Raw genomic sequence first — 15633 nt, 5'->3', positions numbered from 1 at the left:
AAAAAATAACCTGATTAAGGGTGAAACTCGAATTATTAATGGTCAGCGTGAATCCGAGGGAGGTGAGTACTGACATTACGATGTAAGCAGCTGACTGGACTAGTTCAAAGTTGGACCGTTGTACAGCCAGTGGACCTATGTGGCCAGCATACGGGTATGTGTGTGGTAAATATACCCACTTGCTTTCCATCCGAATGGAAGACAAGTGTAGACGAAATAACAGGGAGGCAGCGGCGACCTCCCCCTGAAGAGGACTTTTCTTCTTTACGTCTTTTCAATTTCTTGTTGCAGGGATTTAACAACATTTGACATCTAGTATGGGAAGAAAAAAGGAAAAAATTAGAGAAAACTTTACGTACCGTAACGATTACCAAATCCTGTATGTATATGAAAAGCCGGAGCCGTCAGAGCATCTAGAAGCAGACGCTAAACGTGCCTTTTAAAATCATAACAGCAACAGGTCATCAAAACAAACCTGTGAAATGGCAAGGAATAGCGGACAAATGCTTTTTTGTGCTATAGCAACCACTAGACATATTTAGGCACTACCGAAAAGCGGAGCCCCAGAACTAGATTGGAGTATAAAGCAATAGAGAGGTTTCAAATGTTAGAGCTGGAATGTGTCTCGAAAGCCCTGAAATATTGAAAGAAACTAGTATGGAAACCGTATAACTTTGCCTCTCTAGTAACATTTCAGTGGGATGCAGGGAAAACTGTGGTCAAACATAAATCAACATAAATTGAAGAGAAACATTGTAAAACGATGTAAAAATTATTGCAAATGGAAACAAATTATGGATTATAAATAAACTAATTAGTAGAAGTACATATATTTTATGAAGATAAAAATTGTAGATAAATTAGAATGCCTTCTAGCCCGCTTATAAGAGGGAGATGTGATAAAAAGGGTTGCTTTGGCATTTGTAAAAATGTGTGTAACCTGACAAATTATTTTTTGCTGCAAAGCCACCATGTGGTACACAACCCCCTTTTTGGGTATAAGGGTTGTACAGCCAATGGTTTGTATATAATTCTAACTCTGTTTAGGACAAAAATCTGTGAAATTGCAACGCCTTATTTCTCAAGACAATTACCAAATTTTAATACCCTGTTTAGGACAATGATGGCAATTTAATTTTACAGAAGGATAGTGATAATAAGGCTTAAAGGAGCGTCACGGTAAATCGCAAGACGGGAAGCCAGTGTACTAATTTTCAAAATAGCCAATCAGAGACGTCCAAAACCAATATTGGAAGGGAATCGCGCTAGTTTATCGTACAGTTTGATATGACTTAAACCCCCTGAGAAATCTCTTATTTCTTGATGAAATAAGCGGCAATATGTTTTCAGCTCTTGGAGGCTTGGTCCCTGGAGGCCATATAAGGCAATGCTGTGGTTGGTATTCGATGTTTTTTTTTGTTGTAAATTACGGAGTTAAACGCTTCGGAGCTTTGCGTTGTTGAACAAATAAATAACGCTTCTCTCTACTAAAAAAATATGTCTAACTTTGCCGGTTATTCTTCCAAGGTGATGACAATAAACAAGCGTTTGTATGTAGTATTTGAGTCCCCGGGGTCCTGTGGTGGGGTTCCCGAAATGTCAGGCGCGGCCGCTAAGCAAGTAAACATACACTAGAAAATGGCGGGCAATCAAGAACGTGTTTTAGCGATCAGCACTGTTTTTCTTTCGCTAGCAGCTTTAGCAGCATCGTTCCAAAGCTGTTCTTTTCTTTTATCGCTTTTAGTAACTCAACATCGCCAGAATCTCCAGGCAATTGCCCACGCTACGCATCAATACAATGCTGCTGTAGCACGGCTTTGGCGCGTTTGAAGAGCTGCTCGAAGACGAGTAAAGTTATCGCAAAATCAACAGGATCAATGCATGCGCATGCGCACTAGAGAGAAATTCAATGCAAAGAAACGAAATGGCGGCCCGAAACGTATAAACTCATGGGGATCTTTGAAGGCTTCTCACACTTGTATTATTGTATCGTGTTAACCTTCGTTGGATTATCTTCACGAAATTGCGAAATATAAGGTCTTGGCTGCATAGATAAGCTCGCCACTTCTTCAAAAGGCTCTTAGATAGATAATGAAGAAATTAAGCCATAGTATTTTTTTTATGGTTCATATGAAAATTTATACGACGTTCTTGAAGTTGAAAAAGTGATACCGGGCCAAACGAAGAGGGGAACATAGGTTCTTTCATGTTTTGTATGCGCGTTTGAGCCCAAGATTACGGGAGGTGAAGTTTCAAAGGAGCATAAAATACCTGTATTTCTGCAGGCCATCGCTTCATGTTAGATTATTTGCAGTTAGAAAAATCGCGACAGGGTTCGGTACTTAGTTACGGCTGTGACCATTTCATTTGGTAAGTTCCAATATCCAAAGGTTATTGTGTGTGTTTCAAACCACTTGTGTTTCAACTACTACTTTTTGGTGTGATCATTTACATCAGTATAACAGACTGATGTATGATAATAATAGTAAGCCCCATATAACTATATGGACAAATTCAGGGGTTTGGAGCCACCTGTATTTAGCCAATGGATAGGGGGTGATGGTAATAGGGAATAAAGAATTTGAAGACCAAATCTAAACATACAGCATTGATTTAAATTTCTTTGATGGTGTACCACCCCTTAAGTCAAAGCTCTTACATTTAGCACCATCTTCCCATTTTATTGGATCAAACTATCCCTCAAACCAGCCCCACCTCCCCTGCTTAGATCTGCCCCACCCTCCGTGTTAACAGAGGACTTTCTCTTTCTCTCTGTTAGCAGGGAACCCCTGAAGACTAACATGCAGGTAATACCTCTCTTACATCTTGTCCCAGCCCACAGAGATATATCAAAATGAAAATGTGACCTTTTTTAAATCAGAGTATCACTAAATATAAAGTTAATAATATAAAGTGGCCCTCTAAACATGACATGAACACATGCTATGCTATTATGATTTTTACTCCTTTCAAGTTAGTTAAAAACTATTGGCTCCAGAGGGGAATAGGAGTCTCATTTGAGAAGGTATTGCTTACATGCTCTATGTTTTCATGCTCTTTTAAAATAAAAAAAATGTGGTTGTGAGGAGGGGCAGGTAATAAGGCCTTTGCTGTATTATCACTGGTAATGATGGCCTACAAGGTCTAGCTAATGAAATAAATATATTTCTGAATTGCAAGGATTACTGGAGTATAACTAAATAAATTTGTAATACTGTTCTTATACTACTTGTTTTAAAAAACAACCTAAAAAATAAAAATATATACAAGACATGTCTAGTATTGTTCTATGAAATAATTGCAAAGTATAACAGCCATTGAAATAATACCACGCTGTGAGAAAAGGTTTCCACAACAGCTATTCTTTTTTCTTTCAATCACTCAATGGTAACACATTTTGCAATCTGGTATGAATAAAAGGTTATCTTTACTCATAAAAGCATTTTTTTAGAAAAATAACCAGGGGTATAAGCAGATTTTTGTAGAAAATTTAAAAACTGCATATATTTTATGATATAATAAATGTATTAATTGGTTTATACCCCGCAAACGACAGCCCAGCGGAATACAGAGAAAAAGGCCTCTGCTAGCATGGTGCTTGGTTTACTACAGTCAGATCATATTAGGAGGGCCAGGGAGACTAGTAACAATTGAAAGCTCTCCTCACAGATAATGCCTCTTGTCTGGCAATGGAACATTCACAGGGGTTGATGGTAGGGATAGTGTTGTTATTTGCTTAACATCACAAAACAGCGATAGATCAAAAAGCAGTATGGTTGTAAATTGTTCCTCAACATTACTTAAAGGATTAAAAAAGTTGTAGGGGAGAACAATCTGGTATATTCATTACACAATGGTAATGTATTCTCATTTAAATGCTGTATGTCATAAGCTTTGCTTGACTGAGAGCTTTCCAGCTTTTTTAGTGAATTTTAAGCAACATTATTCATGTATTTACATTCCACTGAATGAGAAGTTTGATTTGGCAGTTTTCCATCCAACTTACACAACCAATGACCCCAAAGATCATATGGCCACCAAGCTTCTGGACATGGGGATTTGCCAGTTCACTTGGGGGGATGGGCGGAGCTACTCCATTTAGGATTTTGGTATCCAAAAATCTTTTGAGATTGAACTATTATAAATATAATTAACAACTCAGGGAATGTATGTTATCTTTTGGGTTGTTGTTTTGCCTTTTGGGTCAAATTATCAGGTTAATTATCATATGGGTGTGCCTGTTTGTTGATAGATGCTTTTAAAAAATGAATAAATTGTAAAGAGTTAATATAATAGTGTTTTGCTTTGGTTTCTATTTCTATTCTATTACATTTGGGTATTTACAGTTAATTGAATTGTAGACCTTGATATAGCTAAACTTTACCAACAAATACACAAGCACCAAGAACCTGGGTCAGAAAAACAACAACAGTAAAAGTCAATAAAAGTAATCTTTTTTTTCCTATTCAATAAGTAATTACTAATAGTTTAGTAGGGGGAGACAACCGTTCTGAAAAGAACAGTTAGAATCTGCGTTCGCCCAAATTTCCGAATCTTTGTTTCACAAGATAAGCTGGTCAATATCTTTGGCGAACTTAGAGGTTTTATTAAGTCAGAGATTTTAATAATAATAACGGTACAGAAAATTTGTGACATTGCTTACTACAACAGTACCTCGGCTGGTTCCGGAAATCTCACCCGCTTTTCACTTCAAAATTTGATACCAACAGGTGAGGCGAAAAGTCAATAGCCGTAGTATCTAGTCAGTAATGAAGTTATAATGAAGTTAAACTATTTTCAGCGTGATCTCATAGGAACAGTTAAGCTGATCTTGATGATTTTCTTTACGAAACAATGTCTTCATGCTTGTTTTCGCGCCATGTTGCGGTCATTCTTCTCATTGATAGCAGAAAATCCGGAAAATGTTTAGCGAATCGGTAGCAGATAGCCTTTTGAATCCTTCCAAGGCGTTTCTTAGTTAAATCACATAGGAAATATTAGTTCTTTATGTTTTAATTTGCTTTTTATCGTCATAAAATTAGCCAAATTCCTGCCAACAATCGTGAAATCCGCCATTCTCGAATCCGCTAGTCGCACTTTGACAACTGCGCATGCGTGACATTTTTTGATCCTGTCGGCAAAATCCAGGTCGAACAGATCAATGGTGGATTAACCTATACAATGCCATTTTACCTCTGTGCGAGTGGAAGAAGAATTTAAGACTAGATCGTGAAGGTTTTACGTCTGTAGCTGATGAATTGCGCCCATTTCTCAACCAGGCAGGAGTCCAAGAGGCATGCATGTAATTTCAGTCCCAAGTGTTATTTACGCCTGTTGTGTCTTCCATAATATTTGTGCTGCGAGGTATAAATATTGATGATGATTTGGTAGCACATCAAAACGCACATGATGCAGCTGCACAACCTCATAGCCCACCTGACCGGCTGTACTCGTTTAACACTGCAGAAGGTGCTTATGTACAGAATATAATAACATCCTACTACAAAGAACACATCCCTCACTGTTTTTATTACCCTATATTTGAACAAAATTGAAACAACCACAGTGCCAAAATCAAGACGGAGGTGGGGGATAGATTTCAGATACATTTCAAATTGGTGCCCATTCTTGGGTGACTAACCACCAGTATGCTGAAAACTTGGTTCCCCATATTGATTAGATGCCAAGCCATTGCCCCTGTACATGTTACCATGGTGGTTGAAGTATGGTGGTGCTTGAACCGGCTGTGAGGCAGCAAGTGCTTGTGCAAGAATCTCCATACCAGCAGCAATCCCTTCACCAAATGATGACAGACAGTCTGTCATCATTGTTATCGAGCCCTGGTCACTATTTTGCCAAAGGTCTCATCCTCGGTCATTCTCTTTCCACCATCCTCTGGTTCCGGGACGGGTCTTTGTAGCACCTCAAGAGCTGATTGTAGAATTTAAATTTTCATATCTGCAGCGGTCTCTCGGTCTTTGCGCTTGCGCTTTGAGTAGATAGTTTTATTTCCGGTGCTACATTTCCGGTAATCTCTTCACTCCAAGTACTCATCGACGGATCAACTTCGCTGGATGATGCAGTGAAGCTCATCTGCGAGTAAAACTTCCACTTAGACTTGTAAACTTGTGGTGTTCCAGCCCCAGACTTCTTACTGCCCTCCTCCCTCTTCTTCTCGTGGTTGAACACCGTCGTCAGTGTGTGCAACAGTGTGTTTGGCTCTTAATGCACTAAGCAATAACAACTCCCTCGACGTACCATGACTTTTCGCCATAATCGAAAACCATTTGCAGGTACAACATCGTCAAAAGGAAAAGAAACTTCTTTAAGCTTGCTTTCGATATCTTCAATCGAACGTAGTTCGCTTTCTTACTCCATATTTTGGGACTTTGATACATAGATAACCGATTGGATGTAAACAAAATGGCGAACACAAAGCGCCCCAAAATACAAGTAAGTCCGCCAAAATGTTAAGGGGAAACCGCTGGATTACGGTGAACGTATTTGTTTAACACAGGAAACCCAAACCTAAGAGAACCACGAGAACTAACAGAACCAAATGCACCAAGAATACATTACACCGACGATCAGCCCTCTTCAATTAATTATGCGATTATTTTAAAGGAGTTCTATGAAAAAGGAAAAGATAGAAAAGTGACGTCAAACTAGAAAAAATAACTCAATCTTTTTATTTATTCTATGAATGAAGAAAAGATAGGTAAGTGGTGTCAAACTAGAAAAAAGATAACTTAATCTTTTTATTCAATTCTTTTCTTAAAATATTTAAATGTTTTAAAAACAGTGTATTTAACAACTAGATACTTATTTTGTCTAAAACAGACTTAAGCTGATCCAAGCTAATGTGTTTAAATGCATTTATACTATTCCTATTCCATAGCCGTGGGTTTCTAATTAGCAAGCGCGAGTCCCTTCTTTTGTCTCTATAATATTGGCCTGGTATTTACTTTATTGTCCTAGGTTCACAATAGGCGCGGGCGTTCGGTGTCTAATTACTGCGCTAGCTCCCGTTCTATTGTTCTTTTACGTTTTCTCTTTCTAAGAATAAATTCTTCTGAAATGCAAATCATCGGAAAAGTCCTTATAAACTGCTCGGCGCGAGTAAGGTGTCACCACTTGGCCGAAAGAACTCCATACAAATAGATCAACCAATACTTTTACACTAACTATGGCTATGCGAAAGCAAATGAAAATTTTTAAGCAGGGTCTGTTTTTTTTCGAGAGCGACAAAACACTTTGTCGTCTCCCGACTAAAAAAGTTAAGAAAGTGATGGAGGGGGAGGATCAACGAAGTTGGGAGCATCGTTGAGGTCGACTTCGACGGGGAGTTGTGAGAGGCTGAGATTGTCGCTCTCAGCGACGACCCTACTGTTCTTCGCCAAGAGGTAGAAAAATTCATTAGGGAAAACAGTGACCGGTTTGAGCAACTTAATGAAAAAAAGGTAAATATCCGACAATCACATGATCACAAAACATCACGGCGAATAGACTCTGCATACTATGCACCAAAAAACCGTTGCTTGTTACATTTTCTAATCTTCGTTCATTCATTTTGAAGAGGGTTAGACAAGAAGGCAAAGGCGGGTCTTCTAAGAACAAGGAGTCGAACTGCGGACGAAAAAAGAAAAAAACAAGAGAAGAGGTAAATGTAGTGAATATTAATGCGTTGGTTATAATAGTAATTATTTTTGTGCTCCACCCCCACCCCCCGTAAAACATCTTAATCATAACGAAATTACTTATTTTATCTTATCTTCTTATCTTGTCTTTTTTAGGCTACTGTTGTTGCGGTTTACAGCCCGACAAGCACAGTACCCCCCGCCACCAAAGAGACAGTCGCCTACCAATCGCTGAGACCTCGATAGAAGCCTCGCCTGCTCAATCCATCTCCTCCTACTTGTCCCCGTTTGCTAGACGGTCTTTGTACAGTCCCATCCGCCCCCGATACAACAGCCCGCCGAGAGTGGACAAGATAGCAGACCTGCAAAACTCGATACAGCAGATGGAGTTGACCCTGTTCAGGCACGGCCAACAGCTAAACCGCATCGAGGCCATGCTGAAGGATATACAGGGCCAGCAAAGCGTCAGCCACAGCCTGCATACAACTATCTTAGATTCCCGTTGAAACAACTCAACCCCACCCCCACCGCCACCATCAGCAACATCCACTCCAATGGCGTGCAGCGTCCAGAACTTCGCTGTGCGGCTTCTGAGGGAGCGATGCTCCAAGGAAGAGTTGGTGGGGAGAAATTTGGCTGGTGCCCGCGGCAAACCTATGGTCAACGCCGACAAAATAGCAGAAATAAAAGAAACTGTGTTTGTCCACTTTCCCACCGCCCCTTCAGCGTGTGAAGCAGTCTGGCGCCAGTGCCACAAGACAATGGACGCCTACCTGCGACGACTGACCTCAAGTGAAAAGTAACTGAAAATGTATTTTATAACCGTATCTTATGCTTCTGTAATTGTAAATCTTTAGAAATTGTTATATTAAAATAATTTTGATAATGTCTCTGCCCCGATATTTTCACTCAACGTCACACATTCTGGGTTTATATCCTCTATCTAAGTGAACAGGGTGCTTTGCGAATTGCGTTCCGTCGTTTATTATTATTTAAAAAAGTTTAAATGGCGAAAGTTGTAAGACTCCAAAACCAAACTCACTCGGACATGGAGTGATATGTGATGTCTGTCATTAGATGTTATTTATTTTGCTTTGGATGGTAAACTAGCGCGGGCGGAACCCTGTTCACGTGTTCGCGAACAGTCTATATGTTCGCGAATTTCGCGAACGTTGTTCGCGAAAGTTTCGCGAACAGTGTCCCTATGTTCGTGAGCGATACTGTATGTCGAAATTGTATTTTTTAAATGTTAAAATTATATCTGACGCAACAAAGTCAATTTTAAATATGATTCAAATTGTTATAAAACAAGTGCTGATAATGGCTTTCAAGAATAAATAAGTTTCAACTCCATCTTTGCTCTGTATCCATCAATGTCTGGAACTACACTTTCACACTCCCTTCTGACAGCTAGTTCCAGGGAATCTGTATTGCCATTTAACACCCCCAATTGTTGTGCTGCATCATCAAGTGACTGTTGGAAAAGTTAATACCACCCTAGAAATGGGTAATGGATATATACTTTTTTTGACCCCCAGTCTACATATCTAAATCCCCATGATTTATATTCACTTTGGCATCCCAGCAACTGATGCTGATTTTATACTGACAGGCAATCACCTGACTCTAAATAAGCTGAATTAAATGTATGAGTAGGTATTAACATTGCGGTAAGGTGGAATTTTGTAACCAAAAATGGGCTATGGTTACATAATTCCACCTTACTGCAATCTGAAGAGCTATATGTTTTAGGGAAGCCGTGAAGGTGGTTGGGAACTCCTTTAGGTAACTCTGAATCATGCTGGTATCTAACACGATGGCCATTCCACACAGTATCACAGAAGATGTCTAGTTCATTTTGCAGCACTGGTTTGTAAACATATGCCAGCATATCCCTGAAAAAAAGTAATTTTACACAAGCATGTTAAGAATGCTACTCCGTAAGCTTCAGACCATGGCCGGAAAGGCAGGTTCACGGATTCCGCTCAAATTTTCTTTTCTAAGGTAGTTTAGGGTCCTATTTGCAAAACTGGCGATTTGGCATATTTTCACTCATTTTTGATACTCGCTCGACTCAAAATTGACAAGTTTTCGCTTCGCCCTGTGTCTTACTTCAAAATGTATGCCCAAAATGATTATATTCTTCGGAAAGCATGTTATCTGGTCTACCTTCAGATTAAAAGCCAGTGCCAGAAAATAAATGTATGTAGTGTTGCCATATCAGCAGTCTCTCTGTCTAGTCTTAGTCGGCTACTGATAACAAGTAGAAAAAATTACCTTTCTATATCCCACGCACAGTGTCTCGAATTGAAATGCTAACCACATAAGGAGGCGTGAAATAGTTATCCTTTGGTGTCTTTTTAGCGGAGCTCCCACAAAAAGCGCCACGTGAGCCCCATACCTAAAAAAAGGGTTATACAAAACAAATATGGTAACAAATATTGATAACCCATTGACTCGAGTTTTCGTGACTCGATGTCCGTCCGTTAAAAGCATCGTATGACAACCAAACTTGGCATGTGTGTGTCAAGTGAGGTGCAAAACTATGGTCAGGTGATTTGTGACGTCATCGAAGACGTCACTAGAAGCAAAAATATGCCGATGCATTAAAATAAAAAATATATATTTCACGAAGTAAACATCTTATAGCAATCAAACTCGGTAGGTGTCATGTAGGTGTCAAGGGGGATGCAACACTATCGTCAAGTGCTGTGTGACATTATCGATGACCTCACTTAAAGCGGGAAATGGCCCTCGTATCGGCCACTGAGTTCTACGTGTTGATTGGTCTGCGGCTGAAAGACTAATTTATGCAAATTTTGCAGCACAAACTTCAAAATAAACATCGAAAAGGCAGAGCCGCAGATTGGTTGTTTAAAACAGTGTTTTGTACACAAGGGGATAACAGAGAATTTCTTTTGATTTGCTTTCTACAACAAACGCAAAAAATATGGTTGAAAATAAAATTTAAAAACAGCGCGCGCGTTTGATATGACGTTATTCTCTAGATAGCGCGCGCGTAAAAATAACGGAACTGAAAAACTGAAAACTATTTTGCTTCAAAATCTTTCAAATTTCCGGCGCGTCCTTCTATAACTTCAAATTCAAATATGTAAAAATCGTACAATTCTTAGCTATCTCAAACGTAAACGGCCGGGACTTCCGACTCAGCCGCCATCTTGTTTTGAAAATAAACATTGGAACATTTATGCTTATTTATTACACCCAAAAATCCTGGGTATAGGAGTCACGTGACCGGCCGATCCCAGGGCCATTTCCCGCCAACCCAAATGACAGGAAAGGGAAAGGGCCCTGGGAACGAGGTTGCAAAAAACGTGATTAAAAGCAAACACATTCATATCTCTCGAAAGAAACATTGTTTCACAACCAAACTTGTCATGTTTGTGTCAAGGGGATGCACTTCCGTGCAGTGGAAGCACGGGTGGCTTAGTGTGTTAGCGCGTCGGCCTCTCACCGCTGTGGCCCAGGTTCGAATCCTGGCTCAAACTGGGGATTTTTCCGGGTTCCTGCCTTGAATCGAATTTGTCACAAGTGAGTTAAAGTTATTCTCCCGTGTTTCCAGTCTTCTCGGATAAGGACACTAAACCGGAGGTCCCGTCTCTTCAAGCTGTACTACACTAAACCTGAACCGAAGGGACGTAAAAGAACCACTGGGGACGCAATAAACCCTCTGGCAGTGACCACCCCCAGTGACAGTGCTTACTAACCGAGGTTACACTTGAGTTGGAGCCGTACTCTGTTGTGTCAACCTTACCGCTATTTCATATGTGTAATAGTGGTAGAAGCCTTATAAATCATAAATCAAATATGGTCACGTGATTTGTGACGTCATCGATGGCGTCACTAAAAGCAAAACTATTCCGATTTCATTAGAACAAAATCTCATGACCGAAACATCATATAACAACCAATCTTGGTATGTGTCATAAAGGTCTAAATATAGTCACGTGATTGTGACGTCATCCGTGACGTCACTAGAAGCAAAAAATTTGCTGACGTTATCAAAATAAAAAAATATTAATATTTCATTAAAGAAACAGCATATGACTACAAAACTCCGTAGTTGTGATGTATGTTCCAAGTGGGGTGCAATGAGATGGACACGTGACGTCATCGATTACGTCAATAAGGTAACTTACCAGTAACTTACTCAACACTATTTCATAGACAGGGGTACGTATTACTGGTATTTTTTTCTGGTTAATTGAAATCACCATAGCAGAAGTAGTCCAATAAAATGGAGTAACTTCATCGGGGGATAGTCTTCCAGTAGGCGTTGTGTCCCCCTCCCCCACAAACATGCTTTTTTTTGTCAAATATGCCTCCTCCCACTCTTTTGCGTCTACAAAGGTGGCCAAGATAACAAAATACGCAGGATACATCAGAACTAAATTTACCCTAGGTACATAACCCACATAGGTTTGAATGCTAATTTGGTTGTTTTTGCGCTTAAATTAAACATATAATGAAATACAATAGCAGAGGTTGAGTACCTATTGTATCATACAGATGCTCCAGATAAACCTTTCCGATTAATTTTGGATCAGAGTTGGATGTCCACATCCTCAAAAATAGTATTTTGCTACTAAAATTATCTTGCATGCCATAAATTGCCAGTGGAAATTTGTACCGGATAAATCCCATCAATTTGTCATGGCCGTCGCCGGAGTACGTATGATTTGGCACCTGGAAAAGAATCACATAACAGTAAGAATTGCACCAGAACATGGTAAGTTAGTTAAGTAAGTTATTGTGAGTTATTGTAGTCACAATTGAGCTTACCTTTTCGGTGCCCCGACTTGCCCACGTTTCAGCAGCCCTTACTGGTTTACTTCTGTCATGACATCGTAAACCTCACGGACTTTCTCTGCATGAGCCTGTATCTTAGAAGTTTTCCTGGACCACCAGTTTCGGCTTTAACTGCCTTTCTTACGTCATCCAAATCCGCATTGTAATCTGTGCATCGTAATTGAAATTTTCATATGAACAGACTTAATGTGGGCAAACACCAGGCATAGATAGTCTCTCTCCAGAAAATCTAAAAACTCTCCTCTTTTGAGGTTCTGAAGGACGTATTTCTCCATGTCCTTCTTCAAACTATTATCTGGGTTTCTAATACGAGACGCCATCTTTGAACTCACAGCTAGTTAAAGACGAACGCAATTCATCCTGGTCTATTGTAACACCGTTGCCATCAAAAGCTAGGTATATTATAACGCTATTATAACGAAATTATGCGCTATTATAACGATGGGCCAGGCGCTTGACGTATTTTGACTGATAAGAATACCCTTGAAAAAAAATGTTGTTCACCCGCCCTGCTTCTACTATGGCTAAAAAATAAATGGATACATATCATGTGTGTGTGTTGATAACCTAGTGCAAGGCTCATACGTCAAAGAGTGGTGGAAAGAAAACTTCAGAATAGAGAAGACAACATTCGAAGGTTTTGTGCGTTTAGTAGACCTTTATATGGCAAAGGAAGACACCAAAATGAGGGAAGCAATTCCCGTTCCGAAGCGAGTGGCGGTGGCTCTATGGAGGTTAGCCACAGGAAATAGTTATCGGACAACCAGTCTTTAGTTTGGTACTGGTCGCTCAACATCGATGCATATTACTCATGAATTCTGTAGAATAATCGCAAGTCTTGCTTAAGAATTTATCAAGTTTTCTGTAACGGAAGACGACCTGATTCATAATATCAGAGCGTTTGCGTCAAAGTCACGTTTCCCCTAAGTCGTTAATGCAGTTGACGGAAGTCACATCGCCTTAAGAACAGTTCCGGTAGACAAAAGGATTGACTATTTCAATCGTAAACAGGATTACTCTATTGTAGTACAAGCAGTTGGATACGCTTCAATGAAATTTCTAGACGTGAGTACGGGCTACCCTGGAAGTTTGCATGATGCGCGAATTTTCGGACTGAGTAAATTGAGTAAACACGAAAGCAGCAAGCTTACAATAAAGCCCTTAGTCAAGCTGATTGGTAGAACAGGCGTTTGGAATACTCAAAGGGCGTTGGCGCCGTCTCTCGAAGCCAACGGAAGAAAATTTATGTAGAGTTCCGATTACTATCCTCACATGCTGTGTTCTCCATAACATATGCATAGATGTCAAAGATAGAACGGTAATAGCACCTTTTTTTGGATTATAGTGATGACGACGAAGCAATAAACGGCGTCGTAAACGTTACCGCAGAAGCTTTACAAGATAATATAAAGGACTTTTTGTATTGATCAGTTTATTGAAATTCCTTTTTGTTATACAAGAACATTGATTTAAAGATTAAAGTATAAGGATTGAGAAATTAAAAAAAACAGGCACAATAGCCTCTATGGGTAACATTGTAATAAGAACTTTTTGACAACCTTTTCATATTATATTTTCCATATTCAGTTTGCATAATTTGCCTTTCGTATATTAAAAATCAATCTTTATATTTCAAAATGTATATATAGCTATTCTTGTAATGACAAAATTGATAAAATACCAATAAAACTTTTCCTTTCTGGATTGTTTTCTTTCAGTCATTTGTTTACAATATCCTTAAGGATGTTCCCCAGTATGCCCAGGGCGTCTTTGCAAAAGGACTGATGTTCCCAATTCTCTATATTGCTCGTTCGTTCCTGAGTTTTTTCGAGAAACTCAAGATTATCGCTGTCTCCCCCTTTCTTCGTCTCCTTTTTCAATCTTTTGCCTCTTGGCTGGAGCCTTTCCTTTTCATTTCCCTTTCCCTTTTCTCTTCCTGCCGATTCCCAGGGATAGCTCAAGCTCGAGCAGTTACAATGTGGGGCCTTATGGGGGTAGGAATTACTGACCACACCCAAAGTGTTATCCCTTAGGGTTGCGATCATCCCCATCTGTTCTTATGGGAGTCTCTTTGGGTAAATGGGTATGGTAAACAGCAATTTTACCCAATAGCAGATATGGCAAAGACGCAGAAATGTAGGTTCTGAATAAACTTGAATGTATCTATTTTATAATATCTTAAATGCACAAAGGATGCTGAATAGCGAATCAAATTATTGCTACTCATAAGTAGCTTGAATCCCACAAAGGATTAAAAGACCATAGCACTTGGGACCCCCCCCCCCCCCCCCCCACCTTTAAAAAGGAAAAAGAAATCACAGTTTTGTATATTTTAATTGCTAAAATTTAAGAGCAATATCAACCAACCATCAAAAATATTTTTCCCAGGGGAAGAATGTAGATTGATTGGAAAGGAAAAACATATTTTAAAGGCAAGAAAGGAAAGGAAATATTTTGCTAAATATGCTGCTCATCATCCTTGTATTCATACAGTCGCACATCCTGGCTTTTGGGTATTAACAGTTCACCTGAATCAGAAAAACAAATCGTTCGTTATTTCAATTTTCTAATTTTCTTAAAACATGAGAACAAAAATAGAGGAAAACAAATGATTAGATTAGTATCCTTACCAAACAAAAACAGACAACAGAGCAATATTGGCTTTATATGAGAAAGAAAGAGAGACATTTTGACGTTTTTGTGTATTTAACATAAAATTTGGGACATAAACAGCATAGACAGGTGAGAAAGAAATGAGAAAGACTTTGCAAGGATGATTGCGAAATGCTTTTTGTTTTTCCACACACATTTGCCAATAAATAGCAAATGAATTCTCAATAAAATAAGCTTAATGATACATAGTTTTACCAACACAACTGTGTATACATGAGTCATCAAGGTCGTTCTTACCTGAGCTAGATAGATAAGTCTTGATTTGTAGATGTATTTTTTTTTATTTGAGGAAAAGTTTCTCTTCCGATTATAACAGAACTGGGAAGCCGTTTTAGTGCGCGCCAAAATAGCATCCAATCAGCGTTCAAGAAATTGATCTCTCAGCCAATTAAAGACACAGTGGAAGCAAGATGATTGAATAGTGACACCGGGAAAATCAGAGAAGTTGTAAAACGACAAAAATCCTTTTGTTTGAGGATTATTATCAGAAATA

General features: G+C 39.2%; 2 long non-coding RNA genes and 1 pseudogene across 2 annotated transcripts; 2 read left to right on the top strand and 1 right to left on the bottom strand.

The window, feature by feature from the left end:
* Window positions 1-893: 893 nt before the first annotated feature.
* Window positions 894-8525, top strand: LOC116610939. Its single transcript, XR_007312142.1, has 3 exons — window positions 894-7460; window positions 7577-7660; window positions 7794-8525. It is a non-coding gene; the product is annotated as an uncharacterized LOC116610939 (long non-coding RNA).
* Window positions 8526-8914: 389 nt separating this feature from the next.
* Window positions 8915-10186, bottom strand: LOC116610938. The gene is made up of 2 exons (XR_004293442.2): window positions 9915-10186; window positions 8915-9532 (listed from the first exon to the last, which is right to left on the bottom strand). It is a non-coding gene; the product is annotated as an uncharacterized LOC116610938 (long non-coding RNA).
* A 2281-nt stretch (window positions 10187-12467) lies between these two features.
* LOC116605172 lies at window positions 12468-14111 on the top strand (annotated as a pseudogene).
* The last annotated feature ends 1522 nt before the right edge of the window (window positions 14112-15633 follow it).

The sequence above is a fragment of the Nematostella vectensis genome, chromosome 7, assembly GCF_932526225.1.
Source record: "Nematostella vectensis chromosome 7, jaNemVect1.1, whole genome shotgun sequence".
Lineage (NCBI taxonomy): Eukaryota > Metazoa > Cnidaria > Anthozoa > Actiniaria > Edwardsiidae > Nematostella > Nematostella vectensis.
The sequence above is the reverse complement of the archived record's forward strand: the minus strand, read 5'-3'. Positions and strand labels throughout refer to the sequence as shown.